Genomic DNA, 20,098 nt, shown 5'->3' with positions numbered 1-20,098 from the left:
CCACAGTTCCGTACACCTACTTCCTGTTTTCATGCTCGATCTGTGTTCAGTTTTTGACGGGCTATCCAATGGGCCAACTTACGACAAAATCTGAGGTGGAGTGCGATGTGGAGTTTCCCTTTTAGGTAGAACGGGATGCCTCTCCTGTTGGGCCAGCGGCCGATTTTCCTGCACAGTCGGCGCAAGTGCAGAAGCCGGGCGTGCCAGTCATTGAGAGCACCAGCATTAGGCGGGTAGTGGAACTCCTCTGTGAAACATTAGGCAGGTCAAGAAAGAATATCAGTGTGGACTCGGTATGTTTGACTGCGGGATGGGGGTCTCATCTGAGACTTGGAGGCTATCAGGAGCACTGGGTGCAACTGGCTACAATGAGAGGTACATGTCGGCACCAATAACGCCTCACGCTTGGGTTCTGAGATCATCCTCAGTTCCTTTTAGTGAACTGATAGGCAACGAGCATCGCAGTAGGGGCGCAGGCTACCCAGCGTCGATCGAGGTCGCCTGGTTTTGAGCGAAGTACAAGATCTAAACCAGAGGCTCAGACGATTCTGCAATGGTGTCGGATGACAACATCTCGACCTCCACTGCAGAGTGAAGAATTGTTGGATTCTCCTAAATGCAGTACACGTAGGCAATGGCTACAAGGGTAGCGGAGTACATGTGGCGTGCACAGTCGCACCCCTTGGAATCAGAGACGAAGTACCTGCCAAAATCTAAGATATAACAGCCACATTGTTCTCGGAGGATGCTCGTTCTAGAAGACGTTTATATAAAGGATTAATAGGCTATTAGTAAACTGCAGGAGTATCCAAGGAAAGGTCCCAGACTTAGTATCGCTTACTGAAAAATATAACGCACACATAGCGTTAGGAACAGAAAATGGTTGCAACCGCAAATGAATAGCAACGAAATCCTAACTTTGTCGCAAGGATAGATTAGTTGCCAATGGTGGCGGCGTGTTTATTGCAGTAAAGAATTCGATAATGTCTAGCGAGGTTATCACGGGTTCTGAATGTGAATTAATCTGGATGTATCTAACTCTAAAAGTCGGTCAAAAATGGTAATCTGATGCTTTTACAGACCACCTGGGTTGGGAGCTGTAGTGGCAGAGCACTTCAGAGAGAATATAGTTAATCATTTTCATGATCATGTTGTTGTAATGAGAGCAGACTTCAACTTTCCTGGTATAGATTGAGAGAGTAATGTTATTAAAACTGAGCAGGGACTCATGTGCCATTCTTGTACGAAAATTACTTCAAGTATGCAGTTAACGAACCACCGGCCGTGCGGTTCTAGGCGCTTCAGTCTGGAACCGCGTGACCGCTACGGTCGCAGGTTCGAATCCTGCCTCGGGCATGGATGTGAGTGATGTCCTTAGGTTTGTTAGGTTTAAGTAGTTCTAAGTTCTAGGGGACTGATGACCTCAGATGTTAAGTCCCATAGTGCTCAAAGCCATTTGAAACATTTAGTTAACGAACCAGCTGGAGAAAGAAACGGTTTAGACCTCCTAGCTACAGACAGACCTGAACTTACCGAATCAGTTAACGAAGAGGAAGGTGTTAGTGATCATAAGGCTGTGATAACAACTACGAGTATGGCTGTCGGTGTTACAAGAAACGTTAAAAAAGTAGGAAAAAGTTTCACTTAGAAAGACTACTAGGATACAAAGACCAGTGTACCTGAGGAATCAACAACAAATATTCAGTGTTGAGGGTGATGATGTGGACCACAAATAGAAAAAATTCGAAAGCATCGTGCAATAGGCCTTAGACAAGTATGTTCAGAGCAGAGTCTTAAGGGACATGAAAGACCAACCATGGTTTAATAACCTTGTTAGAAAAATGCTACGTAAACAAACAGAGATTCATCGCAGATTCAAGAGAAGTGAAAGACTAGCAGACAAACAAAAGCTGAACGAAGTGAAAATGAGCGTAGGGACGTCAATGAAAGGAGCTACCAATGACACTGAAAGTAAAAACTTGTCAACCGATCTGACTAAAAACCCTAAGAGGTTTTCGTCTTACGTAAAATCAATAAACAGTTCGAATTAATCCATTCAGTGACTCAGTGAACGTACAGATACCGAAACGGAAGATAGCGGAGGGAGGGCCGAAATACTGAAATCGGTCGTCCAAACTTGTTTCACAGTGGAAAATCGTAATACCGTCGCTCTTTTCAATCATCACACAATCGTCGACCTAGCAGATAATGAGACTGCCGATCGCAGAATAGGAAAGCAACCGCAGCTTCTTACAAGTGGAAAGGCACCAGGACAAGATGAGATATCTGTATGTTTCCACGGAGATTATGCAAAAGAACTTGCCTTCCTTATAGCAGCAGTTTATCGTAGCTCGCTGCAGGAACGAATGGTATGTAGCAGGTCATTCCTGTTTTCAAGAAGGATAGTAAGAAAGATGCATGGTCAAGAATTATGACGTTGTTGGAGAACAAAAATCTCCTCTACAAACGTCAACGTGGATTCCACAACAGAGATCGTCTAAATCTCTTTTTGCCATCTCCTTGCCTCCTTTCTACAATCATATCAGTCCCCCCTGCCCTGTTCACATCCTCCTCCCCCCTCTCTCTCCCCATTGTCTCCTCTCCCATCTCTCCCTATCCAGACTCGCATTCAGGAGGACGATGGTTCAAACCCACGTCCAGCCATCCGGTTTTATATTTTCCATGATTTCACTAAATCGCTCTAGGAAAATGCCAGGATGGTTCCTTCGACAGGGCACAGCTGCTTTCCTTCCGCCTTCTTGGCAAAATCCGAGCTTGTGCTCCATCTCTAATGACCTCAATGTCGATGGGACATTGAACCCAGTCTTACCTCCTTTTCTCCCTATCCATTTCCCCCTATCCTCTCTCTCTGTCCATCCCCTCCTTCCCCCTCTCTCTGTCCATCCTCTCCTCTCTCCATCTCAACCTTCCCCCAGCAATGCCCATCTGCATGTGCAGCCCTTGCAAAACAGGTCGATAAAGTAAACCAATAGTATTCCCACAACACACCTGTTATACGGGACAGCCTATTCTCGATGGGGGCCTGTCAAACTGCTTCTTGCCCCTGACATATAGGCAGCCGTGGAAATCAGGTCGCTAGAGGAGGCCTGTCCTACTATTGGAGTATACATGTTGTGCAGGGCAGCCTACTTGTTAGGGTGCTGTAAAACTATTTCTTGCCCCTCACATATTGGCTGGCCAGCAAAGTAGGTTGATAAGGAAGGCCGATACTATTTGCACACACACACATATATACATGCCACTTTATTGATGTATAGATTACTGATGAGCCAAAAAATTATGCACTTTGCCCATTGCGAGACTGAATGCCATTTGATGGAATTGTGGGCACATAATGTCAACATCTAATGCATTTACATCAGTACTCCACAAGCCACTTTACGGTGTGTGATGGAGGGTACTTCTGATCCTCCTTCCCTGTTCCACTCATGAATTGCACTTGAGAATACTTATTATCTGTAGACCATGGTATTAGCTCTAATTTCTCTAATTTGTTCATCATGATAATTTCATAAGATGTATATGGGAGGAAGTAATATGTTATCCGACTGTTCCTGGAAAGTACTCTGTCGAAATTGCAGTAGTAAACCTGTCCATGATGCACAATGTCTCTCTTAGAGTGTCTGCCACTGGAATTTTTTGAGCGTTTTTGTAACGCTCTTGCGGCCACTAAACGATCCCATCAGAAACACGCCGCACTTCTTTGAATCTTCTCTATCAGTTCTAGCTGATAAGGGTCCCATGCCGATGAAAAATACTCAGAATCGGTCGAACAACCACCTTGCAAGCCACTTCTTTCATAGATGAGTTACATTTGCTTAATATTCTTCCTGTGGATCTCAATCTGGCATCTGCTTTCCTTATTATTTGTTCTATGTGGCCATTCCACTTACGATCGCTCTGGATAGCTACACCTAGATATTTTATTATATATAGTGTTCCCAGCAACTTGTCAACAGTAGTGTAGTTGTATATTAGTGTGTTTCTTTTCTTATGAACGGCAATATGTTACATTTATTTACATTCAGGGTCAGCTACCAGTTCTTACACCATTCATCAGTCCTCTGTAGGTCATTTTGCAAATACTGTTTTTTGGCGTTGCTACCTTCTTATAGACGATCTCACCGTACGCATACAGTCTTAAAGAGGTTCCCACACTTCCTACTATATCATTTATATGCACTGTAAACAGTAATGGTCCCATCAAATCTCCTTGGGGCAATCTGGAAATCACCTTTACATCTGCTGACTTTATACTGTAAAGAGAGATGCGTTGAGTCCTGTCGTAAGTTCTGAATCTAGTCGTAAATCTGGCCTGACACTCGGTAAGCTCGTATTCTTTTCAGTAGAAGGAAGTGGGAAATGTTGTCAAATGCCTTCTTGAAGTCAAGGAACATGGCATCAACACGAACAGCAATGTCTACAGCGCTATGGATCTCTGGAGGAATGGAGAGCAGGGTCAGAGGAGATGCAGAGGCAGGTAGAGTGGGGGGGGGGGCATAAGGTGGACAGATAGATGTGAGAAGAAGAGACAGGGATGAAGGGGATGAATAGGGATGACTGGGAGGAGGAGATGGATAGAGAGTGTGAGGATGAAGACATGGACAGGGAGAGGTGGGCAGGAGGGGATGGACAGAGAGAGGGGGGGGAAGAGGAGTACGTGGAAAGAGAACAGAGGTATTGACAGATTGGCAGAGTGGGGGAGGAGGAAATGGACAGAGAGAGATTTGGCAGGAGGAGGAGATGGGCAGTAAGAGAGAGAGGAGGAACAGATGGAAAGGTAGGTGATGAGGAGATGGGCAGAGAAAGAGGGGGAACAAGAATATGGATGAGAGAGGGGAAGAGGGGCAGAGAGGGATGGGGGAGAAGGGGAAGATCAGGAAAAAGATGAAAGTAGCAAATCGGTAGTGGGCAGTTGGAAAAGAATGAGGGAGAAGGAAGCGATGGATAGACAGAGGGGGAGGAGGGTATGGAGGGAGGTGTGGGGAGGAAGGTATGGTCGGAGAGAGGAGATGGACGTGATAGAGAAGGAGAGGGGGAGAAGAGATGAAGAGATAGAGGAAGTAAGGAAGAAGAGCTGGACAGATACTGTGATAATATGAGGTAAACAGAGATAAGGGGGCAGGAAATGGTGGACACAGACAGGGAGGAGAAGGACATTTGTCTAACAGGTATGCGAGCGAAGCTAAGGGTAAAAGACTAGCGTGTGTATGTGCATACCGGGTGATTCAGCTCCCCTATTGCTATTATATGCAACTCGCAATGCCCTGAAATAGCACGTGCTAGATTCTTATATTCCGTCGCTCGCTACGCACAAACTATTAGTCTTGCATTAAAAAAATGAGTTATTCAACAGAAGCCGGTTTGAAGGTCACTTTAGCAGGTTTTTCTTGAATAATTCGAAAACTATGGCCGCTAGCGAAAACGCATCCCAGTACAAAATTTAGCGACATTAAATTTCCTATAAAAAGGTCCTGTTCATAATTTCTGTAATGATAGTTTGCTAGTAGCAAGAGAGAGAGAGAGAGAGTAAAAATCTTGCGCGTAGCATAAAGCCCAGCGGTAGCGACAATTGAACCACGCTATATGTAACTGACAGTTGATGAACAGAAGTGACGAACGCGGGTCACAGGAATATATTAGCTGCTAAATATGTCATTCTGTATGTTAATGGTTTTTTCACTGTGCACACTGTCAGCCATATTATGTACGTTCGATGCGTACTCGTGTCTCGTAATACGACAACCAATCTCTAAGACCAGTAATATGTTTTTTCGACGATGACATGTCACAGACAGGTCAGACACAATTCAACATTTCAGCATGCACGTGATAATGGTTATAAAGCCAAAATCGCGAATGTGTAAACTGAATGAACAATTAACAGTCAAATGGCGGAAATTTCCTTCAATAAATTCTATACGACTGCTGTCCCCCACGAAGGAAAGATCATTGACATAAAAGTAGTCATAAGGAAGGCAAATGCAAGACTGGATACATTGTGTGAATTCTCAGAAATTGTAGCCCACCCACAATGAAGACAGTTTATAAAACCCTCGTTCGACCGACGTATTCCTCCTCAGCAGCAATAGAGAAAATACAAAGAAGAGCAATACGTTTCTTCACGGGTTCACTTAGCAACTGCGGAAATAACAGGGAGGTGATTATCCAACTATAGTGGCAGACGCTACAGGAGATGTATTATGTGGCATGGTATGATTTATGTTGAAATTCTGAGACCTTACGTTACTAGATGACTCTTACACGTATTTTGTGAAAGGATCATGATGGTTAAACCGTTAATGTTTGAACTCTTTTGAAAGTTCTGTGACAGACAAGCATTAGCGTATGCACTGCCAGAATCTGAGTGCCAGGTCGAAGGGTTTTTTGCCCAAGGATCTTCTTCAGTTAACGGATGGCTACTCTTGAATCGAGAGAAGCGTGATAGTACCGCGTTGCATCGTCACTCTCGTACGTCAGACACTGGAAATATTGACATGAAGACTCTACCAGCCTTTAATAAAATAAAAATAGCTCAGAAAATATGCAGTATGTACAGCATTTGAAATAATGTTGTAACTTCGCAGTCTGAGACAAATACAATTTCACCAACGCCATGCCGCTAAGAAGCTTCATTTCGCGCGAAAAATGTTCGCTTAATTTTTGAACACATCTCGCAGTACATATGACCGTTTTTTGTCACAAAAAGTGTACATTTTCATCGGTTTCATTAATCTATAAATGTTGTAACCGAACATTTTTGACTTCGTGTATAGTACTTGAAAGCAAATTTTGAGCTAATGTATAATGATAGGACGTTCAGAAATTCAGTGTGCAAAATGAAAGATATGATGACAGGGACAACAAGAAGTATATTTCCTGAAGCAATCAGGCGTCGTAAATGCTTGTTGAATGAGTATGGTGTATCCAGAAGGCTACTGGATGTAATTCAGAACAACAATCCTTCATTTTTCTGATCAGTGTTACAACGAATCTTCAAAATGAGCCCCATTGATTTCAAAGCGTCGACGCAGCAGGGCGTCCCGCCTTGGATGTACAATTATGGCTGTTCTGTAAGTGTCTGGCTGACATAAGAAATCTTGCAACTAATTCCTTCTTTGAGAATACCCTTGGGTTTTATGTAATCGCCGAGAAAGAAGTATAATGGGGTGATGTCCTGGAATCTTACAGCCTATCCATCGATTACCGAAAGTACGAGTTAGTGCTAGACGTACTGGTTCTGCAATGACCGCCAGGACCCTGCAATGCTAGAGAAACATTCTTCATGTGAAACGTAGGGGAACTTCTTCACTATCGTAGGCAACTGCTCTTGACAGAACAGACTGTACATTGGCCACCTCAGTCGAGTAGGCAACGCGTACAGCCTAAGCAAATAATCGCCCACGACACCGGTCTACATGTTTGTCAATTTTCTCTGATGAGCTACCATAACTATTCTAATGATACGTGAGATTTTACCCACCTTTTCGTGCGAGTAATGACAGTTGAACATACCTTCCCGAATAAATTCAAACTCATCCGTAAACAGAATAACTTCACGATCTTCGTCAGCCTGCTGTAGAGCCCAACGGACAATCTTCAGCTTCGGTGGACAGTCATCTGGTTGGAATCACGGAAAGGATGAATCAGCTGCTCACGCAACATATTTGATACTAAACGGTGGTGAACACCGAATTCGGCGACATTTGCTCTCGTACTTGCCTAGGACATGTTCTCAAAGCTAACACAACAGCTTCCTCAAAGGTATGTATACCCACCATCTGTCGTCTGCTTCCCTTGCGCCTGCCTACCATCAAAGTACCGGTTTTGCTCAGTCGATCGTGGATTGCAGTGAATGTGCGACAGTGCGGACATCTTCGTCCAGCGAATCTTCCACTGTACATTCGCTGAGCTCTGGATCACTGCCTACAGCTGCATTGTAAGCAATGTGTCTCGCAGTTTCCTCCATGTGTAGCGCTCCGTGCAACGTACTGCGACCGTCAAGGAGGCACTACAGCTATACAGGGTGGTACATTGATAGTGACCGGGCCAAATATCTCACGAAATAAGCATCAAACGAAAAAACTACAAAGAACGAAACTCGTCTAGCTTAAAGCGGGAAACCAGATGACGCTATGGTTGGCCCGCTAGATGGCGCTGCTATAGGTCAAACGTATATCAACTGCGTTTTTTTTTTAATAGGAACCCCCATTTTTTAATTACATATTCGTGTAGTACGTAAAGAAATATGAATGTTTTAGTTAGACCCCTTTTTTCGCTTTGTGATAGATGGCGCTGTAATAGTCACAAACATATAAGTACGTGGTATCACGTAACATTCCGCCAGTGCGGACGGTATTTGCTTCGTGAGACATTACCCGTGTTAAAATGGACCGTTTACCAATTGCGGAAAAGGTCGTTATCGTGTTGATGTCTGGCTGTTGTGATCAAAATGCCCAACGGGCGCGTGCTATGTTTGCTGCTCGGTTTCCTGGACGACATCATTCAAGTGTCCGGACCGTTCGCCGGATAGTTACGTTATTTAAGGAAACAGGAAGCCACATGTGAAACGTCAACCACGACATGCAACAAATGATGATGCTCAAGTAGGTGGTTTAGTTGCTGTCGCGGCTAATCCGCACATCAATAGCAGACAAATTGCGCGAGAATCGGGAATCTCAAAAACGTCGGTGTTGAGAATGCTACATCAATATCGATTGCACCCGTACCATATTTCTGTGCACCAGGAATTGCATGGCGACGACTTTGAACGTCGTGTACAGTTGTGCCACTGGGCACAAGAGAAATTACGGGACGATGACAGATTTTTTGCACCCGTTCTATTTAGCGACGAAGCGTTCTTCACCAAAAGCGGTAACGTAAACCGGCATAAATGCACTATTGGACAACGGAAAATCCACGATGGCTGCGACAAGTGGAACATCAGCCACCTTGACGGGCTAATGTATGGTGCGGCATTATGGGAGGAAGGATAATTGGCCCCCATTTTATCGATGGCAATCTAAATGGTGCAATGTACGCTGATTTTCTACGTAATGTTCTATTGATGTTACTACAAGATGTTTCACTGCATGACAGAATGGCGATGTACTTCCAACATGATGGATGTCCGGCACATAGCTCGCGTGCGGTTGAAGCGGTATTGAATAGCATATTTCATGACAGGTGGATTGGTCGTCGAAGCACCATACAATGGCCCGCACATTCACCGGATCTGACGTCCCCGGATTTCTTTCTTTGGGGAATGTTGAACGATATTTGCTATCGTGATGCACCGACAACGCCTGACAACATGCGTCAGCGCATTGTCAATGTATGTACGAACATTACGGAAGGCGAACTACTCACTGTTGAGAGGAATGTCGTTACACGTATTGCCAAATGCATTGAGGTTGACGGACATCATTTTGAGCATTTATTGCATTAATGTGGTATGTACAGGTAATCGCGCTGTAACAGCATGCGTCCTCATAAATGATACGTTCACAAAGGTACATGTATCAGACTGGAACAACCGAAATAAAATGTTCAAACTTACCTACGTTCTGTATTTTAATTTAAAAATCCTACCTGTTACCAACTGTTCGTCTAAAATTGTGAGCCATATGTTTGTGACTATTACAGGGCCATCTATCACAAAGCGAAATAGGTGGTCCAACTAAAACATTCATAGGCCCCTATTTATTTACATACTACACGAATATGTAATAAAAAATGGGGGTTTCTATTTTAAAAAACGCAGCTGATATCCATCAACATCTACATCTACATTCATACTCCGCAAGCCACCCAACGGTGTGTGGCGGAGGGCACTTTACGTGCCACTGTCATTACCTCCCTTTCCTGTTCCAGTCGCGTATGGTTCGCGGGAAGAACGACTGTCTGAAAGCCTCCGTGCGCGCTCTAATCTCTCTAATTTTACATTCGTGATCTCTTCGGGAGGTATAAGTAGGGGGAAGCAATATACTCGATACCTCATCCAGAAACGCATCCTCTCGAAACCTGGCGAGCAAGCTACACCGCGATGCAGAGCGCCTCTCTTGCAGAGTCTGCCACTTGAGTTTATTAAACATCTCCGTAACGCTATCACGGTTACCAAATAACCCTGTGACGAAACGCGCCGCTCTTCTTTGGATCTTCTCTATCTCCTCCGTCAACCCGATCTGGTACGGATCCCACACTGATGAGCAATACTCAAGTACAGGTCGAACGAGTGTTTTGTAAGCCACCTCCTTTGTTGCTGGACTACATTTTCTAAGCACTCTCCCAATGAATCTCAACCTGGTACCCGCCTTACCAACAATTAATTTTATATGATCATTCCACTTCAAATCGTTCCGCACGCATACTCCCAGATATTTTACAGAAGTAACTGCTACCAGTGTTTGTTCCGCTATCATATAATCATACAATAAAGGATCCTTCTTTCTATGTATTCGCAATACATTCATTTGTCTATGTTAAGGGACAGTTGCCACTCCCTGCACCAAGTGCCTATCCGCTGCAGATCTTCCTGCATTTCGCTACAATTTTCTAATGCTGCAACTTCTCTGTATACTACAGCATCATCCGCGAAAAGCCGCATGGAACTTCCGACACCATCTACTAGGTCATTTATATATATTGTGAAAAGCAATGGTCCCATAACACTCCCCTGTGGCACGCCAGAGGTTACCTTAACGTCTGTAGACGTCTCTCCATTGATAACAACATGCTGTGTTCTGTTTGCTAAAAAATCTTCAATCCAGCCACACAGCTGGTCTGATATTCCGTAGGTTCTTACTTTGTTTATCAGGCGACAGTGCGGAACTGTATCGAACGCCTTCCGGAAGTCAAGAAAAATAGCATCTACCTGGGAGCCTGTATCTAATATTTTCTGGGTCTCATGAACAAATAACGCGAGTTGGGTCTCACACGATCGCTGTTTCCGGAATCCATGTTGATTCCTACATAGTAGATTCTGGGTTTCCAAAAACGACATGATACTCGAGCAAAAAACATGTTCTAAAATTCTACAACAGATCGACGTCAGAGATATAGGTCTATAGTTTTGCGCATCTGCTCGACGACCCTTCTTGAAGACTGGGACTACCTGTGCTCTTTTCCAATCATTTTGATCCCTCCGTTCCTCTAGAGACTTGCGGTACACGGCTGTTCGAAGGGGGGCAAGTTCTTTCGCGTACTCTGTGTAGAATCGAATTGGTATCCCGTCAGGTCCAGTGGACTTTCCTCTGTTGAGTGATTCCAGTTGCTTTTCTATTCCTTGGACACTTATTTCGATGTCAGCCATTTTTTCGTTTGTGCGAGGATTTAGAGAAGGAACTGCAGTGCGGTCTTCCTCTGTGAAACAGCTTTGGAAAAATGTGTTTAGTATTTCAGCTTTACGCGTGTCATCCTCTGTTTCAATGCCATCATCATCCCGGAGTGTCTGGATATGCTGTTTCGAGCCACTTACTGATTTAACGTAAGACCAGAACTTCCTAGGATTTTCTGTCAAGTCTGTACATAGAATTTTACTTTCGAATTCACTGAACGCTTCTCGCATAGCCCTCCTTACGCTAACTTTGACATCGCTTAGCTTCTGTTTGTCTGAGAGGTTTTGGCTGCGTTTAAACTTGGAGTGAAGCTCTCTTTGCTTTCGCAGTAGTTTCCTAACTTTGTTGTTGTACCACGGTGGGTTTTTCCCGTCCCTCACAGTTTTACTCGGCACGTACCTGTCTAAAACGCATTTTACGATTGCCTTGAACTTTTTCCATAAACACTCAACATTGTCAGTGTCGGAACAGAAATTTTCGTTTTGATCTGTTAGGTGGTCTGAAATCTGCCTTCTATTACTCTTGCTAAACAGATAAACCTTCCTCCCTTTTTTTATATTCCTATTAACTTCCATATTCAGGGATGCTACAACGGCCTTATGATCACTGATTCCCTGTTCTGCACTTACAGAGTCGAAAAGTTCGGGTCTGTTTGTTATCAGTAGGTCCAAGATGTTATCTCCACGAGTCGGTTCTCTGTTTAATTGCTCGAGGTAATTTTCGGATAGTGCACTCAGTATAATGTCACTCGATGCTCTGTCCCTACCACCCGTCCTAAACATCTGAGTGTCCCAGTCTATATCTGGTAAATTGAAATCTCCACCTAAGACTATAACATGCTGAGGAAATTTATGCGAAATGTATTCCAAATCCGTTGGACCTATAGCGGCGCTATCTGCCGGGACAACCGTAGCGCCATCTGGTTTCCCCCTTCAAGCTAGACAAGTTTCGTTCTTTGTAGTTTTTTCGTTTGATGCTTATTTCGTGAAATATTTGGCCCGGTCACGATCAATGGACCACTCTGTATATGCTGTTTACTGACTCACACGTGATGTGCCTCACATAAGTTTTGACGTAACGATGTTTGAAGAAGACACTTTTTGTTTGTCTCCTTTACACATACTTAATGCTCGCTCAGTAAGCGTTTCCGGTACCCGTTTGCTTAATGAAACTTACTGAATGACAAAACAGTGAAGCACCCAAAAGAGCTGGTCGGATGTAAATGTAATTTCGTACACATACACATCCTTGGGGGTACGCAAATGATTAGAGTTGCAGTATTCTGCCGGCCGGAGTAGCCGATCGGTTCTAGGCGCTTCAGTCTGGAACCGCGCAACCGCTACGGTCGCAGGTTCGAATCCTGCGTCGGGCATGGATGTGTGTGATGTCCTTAGGTTAGTTAGATTTAAGTAGTTCTAAGTTCTAGGGGACTGATGACTTCACATGTTATGTCCCATAGTGCTCAGAGCCATTTGAACCATTTTTTTTTGCAGTACTCTGTGACGGATAGAACTGACACTAGAGTGCGTTAGTGTTGTTTGTATTTAGTGTTGTTACCATGCCTGTTGGGAGTGACCAGTATGATGGAAATATACACTGAACAACCATAGAAACTGGTACATCTGCGTAATATCGTGTAGGGACGCCGCTAGCACGCAGAAGTGACGAAACATGACGTAGCATGGACTCGACTAATGTCTGAAGTAGTGCTACAGGGAATTGACACAATGAATCCTGCAGGGCTGTCCATAAATCCGTAAGAGTACAAGGGGGTGAAGATCTCTTCTGAACAGCACGTTGCAAGGCATTCCAGATATGCTCAATAATGTTTGTGTCTGGGGAGTTTGGTGGCCAGCGAAGGTGTTTGAACTCAGAAGAGTGTTTACGGAGCCACTCTGTAGCAATTGTGGACGTGTTGGATGTCGCATTGTCCTGCTGGAATTACCCAAGTCCGTCGAAATGTACAATGGACATGAATGGATGCAGGTGATCGGACAGGATGCTTAAGTACGCGTCACCTGTCAGTTTTATATAAACATATCACTCCAACTGCACACTCCCCACACCATTACAGAGCCTCCACCAGCTTGAACAGGACCCTTCTCACATGCAGGCTCCATGGATCCGCTCGATACAATTTGCAACGAGACTGGTCCGAACAGACAATACGTTTACAATCATCAACAGTCCGATGTCGCCGTTGACGCACCCAGGCGAGGCGTAAAGCTTTGTGTCGAGCAGTCATCAAGAGTACACAATTGGGCCTTCGGCTCTGAAATCCAATATCGACGATGTTTAGTTGAATGGTTCGTACACTGACGCTTGTAGACTGCCCAGCATTGAAACCTGCAGCAATTAGCGGAAAGGTTGCACTTCTGTCATGTTCAACGATTCTCTTCAGTCGTCGTTGGTCCCGTTCTTGTAGGATCTTTTTCCGGCCTCATTGATGTCGGATATTTGATGTTTTACTATATTCCTGATATCCACGGTACGCTCGTGAATGGTCGTACGGGAAAATCTGTACTTTATCGCTACCTCGGAGATGCAGTGTCCCATCGCTCGTGCACCGACTCACTTAAATGTTGATAACCTGCCATTGTAGCAGCAGTAACCGATCTAACAACTGCGCCAGTGTCTTGTCTTATATAGGTGTTGTCGACCACAGCGCCGTATTCTGATTGTTTACATATGTCTTATTTGAATACCAATGCCTACACTAATTTCTTTGGCGCTTCAGTGTAGATGCTATGTACTTGTCTGAGAAAGCATTAACAGCACCCCACAAGTTGAAAGGTGCCTCATTGTGGGTCTCTGTTTGGCCAGCTGGTCGAATCGTGCAATATCCAGATCTATGGAGCATTCAGATATGACAGTGGACCTATGTTGGACTGTAGGGTAACATGACGGCAGGCATACCCTTCGTGAAGGCTCCGGTCGACCACATCTGACCACCAATGGAGGGTTGCCGGATTGTGCACCAAGCACGTCATAATCCCTTCGCATCTGCGCTTGTCACACGAAAACAAGTAATTGTCATTCAATGTTGGTCCAAGCGATTTCTTGGACTCTACCAGCAGCCGGACTAGGGAATTACTGGCCCATACGTTGACTGCCGTCAACACCACAACAGAAACGGCTGCTTCTGGAGTGGTGGCGTGACCGGGAAGCAGGGATTGCTGATGAATGGCATCGCGTTGTGTTCAGCGATGAACCGCGGTACTACACTGCCCTGGCTGAATATCGCGGACGAGTATGGAGCCAACATAGGTACAAGTCTCATTCGTGCAATGTTTTGGAGTGGCATCGCGATGTTACTCCTGGTGGCATGGTGTAGGAAGCCGTCAAGGCTGGTTCTCATCGAGGGAACTGTGCAGGCATCGCGTTGCATAATGTTCTCATGTATTACCTCTCGCGCGCCAGTATTGAGGCGCCGTTTTTCAACAGGACAGTGCTCTTCCACACATGTGTGATGTTTCTGTCAGCTGTCTGCGTGACCTCGAGATACTCCTGTGGCGAGTAAGATCCCCAGATGTGTCCCCGATAGAACGTGTGTAGGACTAGTTCGCACATCAGCTTCCACCCAGTGCCAGTAACCAGAATATCAAGGACCAGTTACAACAGTTGTGTGCCAGGAGCGGATCCAGCAGCTTTATGTCACCCATGCCAACTGAATCAGTGCACACGTCCAGGCCAGGGGGGGTGCAACGTCATAATGATAAATAGGCGCATACTGCCAGGTTCCTCGTAAATTTAACTCGATATTGTAAACACTGAAATAACGCCACATACCCTCTTAGTCAGTGAAGTTACATTTCGTTTCCTCCTTCCTAACCTGGTGCTTCATTTTTTTGTCAGGTGGTGTATATTTGTTGCTGGCCCCGTCATGACATTTGTCCGTTTGGACACTGAATTTTTGAAGATGAAATAAAGTAGTTATTCGTTCATTATTAGACAGAAGGCCGCAATAGATTATACATATTAATGCATTAGGTGGCAAAATCCTCCACCTGAGTTCCGAAAAGCAAGATGGTGTTGATGAATACAGCGTGTTCAGAAAAAGTGTCGAATACTTTGAGAGGTGGTAGTACTCATCGAACAAGAAAAATAAGTCCAATAAACATGGGTCCGGAAACGCATACTTTTCGAGAGAAACACGTGTTCATAGAAAGGGATGCGAGACGCTTAATTGCGGACGGAAGTACAGTCGTTGCATTGGCGCTCCGTCAAATGTACCGGCAGGGTATTATGACGTCTAACTTACAGTATTCAAGCTGCCACTATGTGGTCTGCAGTCAGTTGTGCGGTTCCAGTGGTGTTGTAGGCTACGTTAGTTTACGTCTTGTTTGTGTGAGTATCGTACAGCACTGTCAACCCTGGGTACGTATCATGGTGTTTTACCTTCTTCCAAACACGCATTCACTGATGAGTTTACTGTTATTGCGCTGTTTGTTCGTACAGGGTGTAGTACATTTACATTTTCTCTCTTCCACCACTTGTTTACAATGGAAGCCTACTACTCGACAAGTGAAATGGCGGATATGATATTCTGCTATGGTCTTGCAAATATGGTAGGCATAGCCAGCGAGCCCGTGTTCTCTACCCTGAAAAATATCCACAGCGCAGAGTGCCCTCTGATAAGCTGTTCGGCAGACTTTTCCAGCGTCTGAGGGATACAGGTGCTCTTGCGCCTCGGAAGACTGACAGTGGAAGACCCCGCAGAGTCTGTGCGCCAGACATGCAGGAGCGTGCGCTGCGTTCGGTGGAAGAAACCCATGGACCCAATGTGCGAGGATTAGCAGCAGCAGAAGGCGTGTCTCACTCTCTTAATTTGAGGAGGGGGGGGGGTACTTCACAAACAATTGATATGCCCATATTATCTAAGGCGCATTCAGGCCCTAAGGCCACAGGATCATCGTGGCAGACGGCGGTTCTGTCAATGGCTGTTACAGACGTACGCCGAAGATCCACTGTTCAAATCCAAGATTTTATTTACTCTTGAGGCAGCGTTTATAACAGAAGGTGTTGTGAATTTCCATAACCAGCATGTATGTGGAGATGTAAATCCCCAGCCACTTCAGGAAAGAAGATATCATCACCAATTCTCAAAAAAATGGTTCAAATGGCTCTGAGCACTATGGGACTCAACTGCTGAGGTCATGAGTCCCCTAGAACTTAGAACTAGTTAAACCTAACTAACCTAAGGACATCACAAACATCCATGCCCGAGGCAGGATTCGAACCTGCGACCGTAGCGGTCTTGCGGTTCCAGGCTGCAGCGCCTTTAACCGCACGGCCACTTCGGCCGGCCTCCAATTCTCAGTCAGCGTATGGGCAGGCATACTTGGGATAGAAGAAAAGGGTCGTACATGCCACCACAAAAGTTAACTGGGGCGCATTGTCTGGACATTATCATTAATGTATATCCTACCCTGCTGAAAGCTATGCCATTGCAGCAACAAATACAAATATGATCAACGCATGATGGCGCACCAGCAGATTTTCGTCACAATGTGCGTGAACATCTAATGGAGACATTTCGGGATCCGGTGTTGGTTTGTGGGGGGCGGGAGGGATGTCTTGGCCTGCTCGTTCTCCATATCTCAATCCCATATATTTTTGGTTATGGGGACACTTGAAGGAGTTGGTCAACGCCACGGTAACTACAGGGTCGCGTCTTCAATGCGTTCCAGCTGATACTAAAACAACCGGCTATACTTCAGTGGGTTCGTAATTCCTTATGCCGCAGGGCAGAGGAGGGCACAGTCATGAATGGGCGCCACCTTGAGCAACTCTTGTAAGCACGAGTTTATCGCAGAAAGTATGCATTTACGCACGCTTTTTATTGGACTTATCTCGGGAAGTATGCATTTTCTGACCCATGTTTACTGGATTTATTTTTCTTGTTTCGATAAGTACTACCATCTTTCAAACTATTCGATACATTTTTGTACACCCTGTATATCGTGCGTTGCACGAATCTTCGGCCAAACAGCGAGTAAGAATTGCACCTTAATGTCATAATAGACCTTGTCGGTCAAACTCAAACAACTTGATAAAACAGTTCGTTTACCTCTATGCCGTATAACACCGCGAATGAAGGATGCGTTCTTCTCTAATGGAAAGTGAGTCTGTGTGAGGCCAGGAGTTGGCATGACATGGTAATTTAGTTTTCAAGTTCTTGAAAATTGACAGAGTTGTGGGTCAGTAGCAGCGCCTGGTTCCTCTGCCAGGCGTTGAGATTTACTGTGCTGCTAAACACTCACGCGTCAGCACGAGTAATGGGCACAAATGTGTACACTAGCTGTGTATAAACCGCTCATGCAATGTCAACTGTCGCTTTGATGCTCTCATCTGTTTCCGTGACCAACTTTCTCTGGTCCTCGGAACTATAGGAGAAAAAAAAAAAAAAAAAAAAAACTTTTTTCTGCATTTAATTCAGCTAGGCTCATTCAGGAAAGACAATTTAGCCGCAGTGGACGGCAGATATAAGCGGCTGGCGTGCGGAGCTTTCACCGCTATGACTTCCTGCTGATTCAGGAGTTACGCAACTTCCTCTGCTTACAAACAGGCGGCAGGCAGGCGCTTCCTGTTTGCTTTCTATCAACTCTGTCGCCAACGTCGAGAGCCGTTATTTGGTTCACGCGACTCGCTCTGGCAAATCGCTCCCGTGTCTTCCTGTAACCGTGAGCCGAGTGTGGCTCTTATATTTCTCCAACACATTTTCTTGATGCTGTCGTGGCAGCTTTCCTTGTGACTGGACAATGAAACGGAGATTTACAGTAGTCGGTTTTCTGTTGCGGTCACTACTTACCAATTAAATGTGCACGACCAGTTTCGGCAGCACGTGGCCGTTCTCATGTTCCCTTATTCTTACCTTTTACTGATATTTATAAGGCTCGTAATAATTTTCTTCGAAATATGAATTTTAAATGTGATAATAACAAGGAGTTTTTGCTGAGAGAGTGAGCTGTAAACCGGTCGACAGCTTTTTTCATGAAACGACACAATGACTCAAAATTTTTAAAGATAAATATGGAGATTCCTAAAGAGGAAAATATTGCACACAAGTGTAAAATATCGCTAGAATATGCAAAACGGCGCCAGTAGTGTTATGTAGTATTATGAAAAGCAGATACAAGGAAAGAATAAGGTACGTGATGATGGCAGGACACTGTCGAAACATGCAGTGCAATTAAATTAGTAAATAATAAAAAGCAATTATTTGTTTAAGTAATTGCAATTTATGGCAACAGCCACAGGTTACACAGAAAATTCCTCTTTCACAAATGGAGTCAGATCAAGATGAGGAAGTTAGTAATTACTTAATCTCACATTCTTTTCCAGGAGAGTATCGGAAGACAGTGTAAAGTCAAACACAAGAGACTCGTACAAACGTACCTCCGTTTGACCATCGCACAGACTCTCATATGGAGAACATAGTAATAAGCATCGCTGGTGTAGAGAAACAACTGAAAGAGTTGAAAACAAGTAAGTCGGCATGTCCTGATGGAATCCCGCTTCGGTTTTACAAAAAGTACTATACAGCATTGGCCTCTTGCTTAGCTTGCATTTATAGCGAATCTCTCGCCCAATGCAATGTCCCAAACTACTGGAAAAAGCGCAATTAGCTCTTGTATAGAAGAAGGGCAAAAGAACGGACCCGCAAAATTACAGACCAATATCTTTAAAATCGGTTTGCTGCAGAACCCTTGAACATATTCTCAGTTCGAATATAATTAATTTTCTTGAGATGAAAAACCTTCTGTCCACGAATTTCCAAGGTTTTAGAAAGCGTAATTCGTGCGAAACTCATCTTGCCCTTTTCTCACATGAGAGCCTGCGAACTATGGATGGAGGACAACAGGCGGCTTCGTACTCCTCCTCCCGAACAGGCCAAGAAGGCCCAACGGTACTGACCGGCCGCCGTGTCATCCTCAGCCCACAGGCGTCACTGGATGCGGATATGGAGGAGCATGTCGTCAGCACACCGCCCTCCCGAACGTATGTCAGTTTACGAGACCGCAGCCGCTACTTCTCAGTCAAGTAGCTCCTCAGTTTGCCTCACAAGGACTGAGTGCTCCCCGCTTGCCAACAGCACTCGGCAGACCGGATGGTCACCCATCCAAGTGCTAGCCCAGCCCGACAGCGCTTAACTTCGGTGATCTGACGGGAACCGGTGTTATCACTGCGGCAAGGCCGTTGGCGGATTCGTACACCATAGACTGCCGTAAAGCATCTGACACGGTGTCACAAAGGTACAAGCGTGCGGAACCAGTTCCTAGGTATATGAGGGACTCGAAGACTTCTTGTGTAATAGAATCCTTTTCCTCGACGGTGAGTGTTCATCAAAGACAACGGCATCGTCAGGAGTGCCCCAGGTAAGTGTACTGGGACCGTTGTTATTTTCTACGTACATAAATGATCTGGGGGACAGGGTAAAAATGGCTCTGAGCACTATGGGACTTAACATCTGAGGTCATCAGTCCCCTCGAACGTAGAACTACTTAAACCTAACCAACCTAAGGACATCACACACATCCATGCCAGAGGCAGGATTCGAACCTGCGACCGTAGCGGGCGCGCGGTTCCAGACTGAAGCGCCTAGAACCGTTCGGCCACACTGGCCGGCGGACAGCTTGAGCAGCAATATGCGACTGTTTGCTGACGATGCTGCGGTGTACGGGAAAGTATCGTCGTTGAGTGGCTGTATGAGGATACGAGAGGACTAAATTTCTACACTC

General features: G+C 45.0%; 1 pseudogene; it reads right to left on the bottom strand.

The window, feature by feature from the left end:
- Positions 1-19,443: 19,443 nt before the first annotated feature.
- On the bottom strand, positions 19,444-19,561 carry LOC126260998 (5S ribosomal RNA; annotated as a pseudogene).
- Between the last annotated feature and the right edge of the window lie 537 nt (positions 19,562-20,098).

Source organism: Schistocerca nitens, chromosome 5 (assembly GCF_023898315.1).
Source record: "Schistocerca nitens isolate TAMUIC-IGC-003100 chromosome 5, iqSchNite1.1, whole genome shotgun sequence".
Lineage (NCBI taxonomy): Eukaryota > Metazoa > Arthropoda > Insecta > Orthoptera > Acrididae > Schistocerca > Schistocerca nitens.
This window is presented reverse-complemented; position numbering and strand designations above follow the sequence as displayed.